Source organism: Etheostoma spectabile, chromosome 15 (assembly GCF_008692095.1).
Source record: "Etheostoma spectabile isolate EspeVRDwgs_2016 chromosome 15, UIUC_Espe_1.0, whole genome shotgun sequence".
Taxonomy (NCBI): Eukaryota; Metazoa; Chordata; class Actinopteri; order Perciformes; family Percidae; genus Etheostoma; species Etheostoma spectabile.
This window is the reverse complement of record NC_045747.1, coordinates 1532433-1537599: the sequence shown is the minus strand read 5'-3', so window position 1 is coordinate 1537599 and position 5167 is coordinate 1532433. Positions and strand designations below refer to the sequence as shown.

Genomic DNA, 5167 nt, shown 5'->3' with positions numbered 1-5167 from the left:
TTTTTCTGCTATAAACATCCGGAGAGCTTTTAATGGGAACATCTGTCCAAAGATCTTTAGAGTGCGCTGGACATAAGTCAAGGTCGATCCACAAACAACACTCAATAGCTGGGACAACCACAAGAGAATAGCTGTCTAACCACACACACATATACACACACACACACACACACACACACACGTTTAGATGGCTCACAGTGCCTGTTTTTGCCGCATAACTTGATATATTGTTAATGAGCAAGATTAATGCCTATTTATATGTTTATGTCGTCGCTCGCAGCCCATAAATTCCCAATCTGTCGAGCTTCATTATTCAGCCCCATGTGTGTACAAGGCAGAGTACGCCTTTGGCTAGCTAAACATCCCATTCCAGCTCACGGTGTAGTAATGTGCTCATTAATACTTAACTGAGTCTATAACAATGTGATGCTGCGATTGCAGTTAGGCGGTCATTAAAAGCTGATGGAGCCAGGGGAATACACATCATAGATCCTATATGTTGTGAGAGGCTGGGAGATAATAAAAACGACCTTGTGCCGAGCATTTTAAAACGGAAAACAAACCCTGTGACCTCATAAAGCACACTTGGAGTCTGGTCCATGAACATGTCTCTAACTCAATAAAAAGCTCTGCCTAGTAGAAATCCGGTGCTAGATATGGCGGGAAGAGGCTGAGAGTCCTTCATTATTAAGTGTGTGCCAACCAAAGCCGATCCAGTATTTGTTTTAAAGCGCTGCTTTATGAAAATAGAACCTGCTTCCCCGTCTTTTTTTTGATGACAGTAGTTAGTGCAGAGGAGTGTATGTGTGGATCCGCGGTGGCAGAACCTGCAAAATGTCACTGAAAAAGAAACACAAAACAAATCCAAAGAGACACAAGATGACTACAAAGAGACACAAGATGACTACAAAGAGACACAAAACAAATCCAAAGAGACACAAGATGAATACAAAGAGACACAAGATGACTACAAAGAGACACAAAACAAATCCAAAGAGACACAAAATGACTACAAAGAGACACAAAACAAATCCAAAGAGACACAAAACAAATCCAAAGAGACACAAAATGACTACAAAGAGACACAAAACAAATCCAAAGAGACACAAAACAAATCCAAAGAGACACAAAATGACTACAAAGAGACACAAAACAAATCCAAAGAGACACAAAACAAATCCAAAGAGACACAAAATGACTACAAAGAGACACAAAACAAATCCAAAGAGACACAAATGACTACAAGAGACACAAAACAACCAAAGAGAAACAAATGACACAAAGAGACAAAAAAGACTACCAAAGAGACACAAAACAAATCCAAAGAGACACAAAACAAATCCAAAGAGACACAAAACAAATCCAAAGAGACACAAAATGACTACAAAGAGACACAAAATGACTACAAAGAGACAAAAGCAACTACGAGACACAAAATGACTACAAAGAGACACAAAATGACTACAATGAGACAAAACGCTACAAAGAGATAACAAATTACAACAATGAGACACGTAACGACTGCAAAGACACTAAATGACTACAGAGAGATACAAAGTGAAAACAAAGATACACAAAACTACTACAAAGCGACAACCTAACACAACAAAGAGACACAAAATGACTATAAAAGACACAAAATTAACACAAAGAGACAAAAAAAAAAGCAGAGAGACACAAAACGACAACAAAAATACAAAAAAAACCAACAATCATAGGCCTGCACGATTTGGGGAAAAATGAAAAATCACAATTTTGTATCCCTTGTGTTGTCCTCCCGGGTCAAAAAGGGACGGAAATTTGACATTTTTGTCCCTTTTTCAGACTTTTATCTTAGTTTTCACTAACACTGCTTTACTCCCACTTGTTTTACACTACCTTTTGGAATTCATGGTCAATAACCCTCATTTATATAGAAGTATACCTAGTAATTATGAATTATTTGGACTAATAGTTATAGGAATAGGAGTGTACAGAGGAGTTTAGTCAGGAAGGAAAGTGATTAACTGTATTTGCAAAGAGCGTTGTATGGAATCCATTCCCTTTTTTTGTGGTAATTTGGTTAAAAAGAAACCCATATTTCAGATATAGACATTATTTTTTAAAGGGCTTTAAAACCTATTTTATAAAGTAGTATTAGTATTTAGTAGTAGTATTTTAAAGTAGCAGCACATGTGATGCACTCGGCTTGTAAAAAATTAAATGAGAATCAAAATCATTAAAAAAAGTCAATTCAAATTGCGTGTGAATCGAGATTGGGATTTTATTTTTTGGGCTTTACCGCCTTTGATGGACAGGGCAACCCTAACCCTAGACCTCTGCATCAAGGCGTAAACCTCTAAGTACACGTGACCTCTACCAACTGAGCCACGAGATTGCGATTATAAAATGATTTATCTAAAGGCCCAAACAATCAGACACAAAACGACTACCAAGAGACACACGTGTTCCCTACACTACAGCTTTAACAGCCTCCTCTGAACCCAGATCAGCTGGAGGCATGTGGAGCCGAGTTTCCCTCGAGTCCCTGACTGTTACAGTGTGCCGACACACAGCAGCAAAGAAAGACGGAGTGAGAAACAGTTCCTTCAGAAAACAATTGGAGGGAAAGAGAATACCTAGGAGGAAAGAGCGAGATGGGGAATAAAGAAGTGATGTGACGGCTCCCTGCAAGAGTGAAAGGAGGTAATTCTTCAGACCGTGCTCAGAGAGAAGAGAGTAGGCGAGAAAAGGGAAGAGCACTTCCTACCTCTCCCCTGTTACCACTGTCAGGGCTAATTTCTCATTACCAGTCTTAGCTGGCGGCTCTCATGCAGTCAGGGAGAGGTCAGGAAAGCTCCAGAGAGACAGGCTAACAGTGAGGCTCTCATTGAGCATAAAATTCCAGAGACCTGGAAAGACTCTGAGTAATGGTCTCAGAAGAGGATTCATGAGCTTTCATACACCTTACTGTGGGAACTGAAGTATACGTAACGCTCGCATGAATATTCCCATTCATACGTTGTTTTAAAGTGAGCAGAGAAGCCAAAATGTGTCCAAAATTTGAGACTTGTCACGCCCACCAATGTCTGTCCTACTCCAAGGGAAATGTGAGATATTTCATTTGCTTGAAAATATACAGGAAATGGAGCTTTAAGTGAAGAATAACAGCATTGGCAACAAACCACGAGCAGGAGAAAGAGACAAACGGAGAAGCCCAAAAATCCAAATAAATGAGTTGCCCTCCTAAAGTGTGAACTCACTCATTTGGATAAGGGTCATGTGTTTTTAAATATATTAAATTGATGCTTTATTTTGTATGTTTGATACATGTTTCAGTCCATGATGATGTCGTTACAGCTGGTAGTCACTCCTTTATACCTGCAGGGGGCAGATGAGTCTCACTCAGCAGAGCAGCGTTGCAGGTGAAACCCTCTGCTTTAGTGTACAGTTTATTGATTAGTTTAAATTAATTTTTTGATAATCCGTTTGAGTAGTATTCATGAAAAAAAGAAAATAATTTCAGATTCCAGCTTATTAAATATGAATATTTTCCAGTTTATTCACTCCTCTGTGACGGTAAATTGAATATCTGTTGTTGTGGGCAAAAAAACAACAACATGACTGAATTCTTTTTCCAATTTTCTGACATTTTTTAGACCAAATAGCTAATTGATTAATCCAAAAAAAATGATCAACAGACTAATTAACTATGAAATAAATCCCAAGTTACAGCCCTGCTTTGGTGTTTGCTCAGTCACTGTGTGGGAGAGAGGGAAAGAGGACAGATTACTTTGGTTTCACACGGCTGTGTACCTGACCACAGCTCAGCATCACACACACTTCATGCATACCAGAGTCAGTTTGGAATAAAGTATGTGGTAATGTGGGCGGGTGGTTCTCCCGGCGAGTTAACTCCTAATCCTCTGCGCCATGTGATCGGGGCTTCAGCTGCGGGAGATAGGTGCTCCTCTGCTAAGGCCGGAGCTTATGCATAATTGCTTAATATATAGTTTACCAATACACATTGGTACAGACCCTGGCATGCTATATTCTGCTGTGCAAACCTCTAACTGATTTACAACATCCCGTCTATGATTGACGCCACATCTGGTCAACATCAGGGCAAACAAAAAAACAACAGAACATTGAAATTTATCATCCGCTTAACAAGTTGTTATGTGCTGTGTTTTGTACCTGGCTAATGTATCAATATTGAACCAATATTTATAGGTGTTTCAACTCTGGTTGCGTTCCCGGCAACCCATAACTTGTGTTTTCACAACCTTCTACCCGTGAAAGTGCCCTGGAACGGCGGTCAAACCCGTAACTCGCTACTCGTGAACTCGTATCAGATAGTTGTAGTCCCAGTGACAGTTTCGACGTCACACACACATAAACAACAATGGCGACCCCTGTTGATGCTGTACAGACGCCGTGAGAAATAATATAAATAGGCAACGTAAAGTAATTCCACATATTGTAATCAAAACAGTACACATACGATTGTGTACTACTACAGGTTATGTTTATTAAATGAAGCCCAAAATATGTCGCCAAGTTTTGTTTTAATCGTGCAACAGAACACTCTGATTGGACAGATAGTCTAGCTAGCTGTCTGGATTTACCCTGCAGAGATCTGAGGACCAGGTAACCATAGTCCTCAGATTGGACAGATAGTCTAGCTAGCTGTCTGGATTTACCCTGCAGAGATCTGAGGACCAGGTAACCATAGTCGACTGGAGTTTAAAATGCAAACTCAAGCAACGGATATCGGGCCTAATTGAGTAAAATCTGGCGGAATTTTGTACGGCAACAGAGCAATCCTGGGAAGAAGTGGAACGTCGTGGATATAGGCTAATCAAATCATGACTTCAAGGTCAGATCTACACTGTAAAAACTTGCAAGCTAGTGTAACTTCTTAAAGATCCTATTTTTCAAAAAGCTTGATTCCCATGTCTTTTTTTTTGGTGCCATATAAATACTGTGAAAGTTTCAAAATGCTTAATCCACAAAGAAATGCACACAGCCCGTATTCAGAAACTGTGCCTTTAAACCAGCTGTCAGGGCATCCTTTTAGAAGTTGTGATGTCACAACTATACTATGTATATGTAGAAAGTATGGAGCAGAGACTCAAAGGTGCAGACATTTAGAGAAGGCTGTTTTTTTTTTTTTTGGGAGGATTAA

The 5167-nt window shown here is 39.6% G+C and overlaps 1 long non-coding RNA gene across 1 annotated transcript in view; it reads left to right on the top strand.

Annotated features, from left to right (window-relative positions):
• The window catches only part of LOC116703573 (uncharacterized), a 13804-nt gene extending 9273 nt beyond the window's left edge, over window positions 1–4531 (top strand). Inside the window, exon 3 of the long non-coding RNA XR_004335457.1 lies at window positions 4422–4531. This is a non-coding gene — a long non-coding RNA (uncharacterized LOC116703573). The remainder of the gene's footprint in view (window positions 1–4421) is intronic.
• Window positions 4532–5167: the final 636 nt, after the last annotated feature.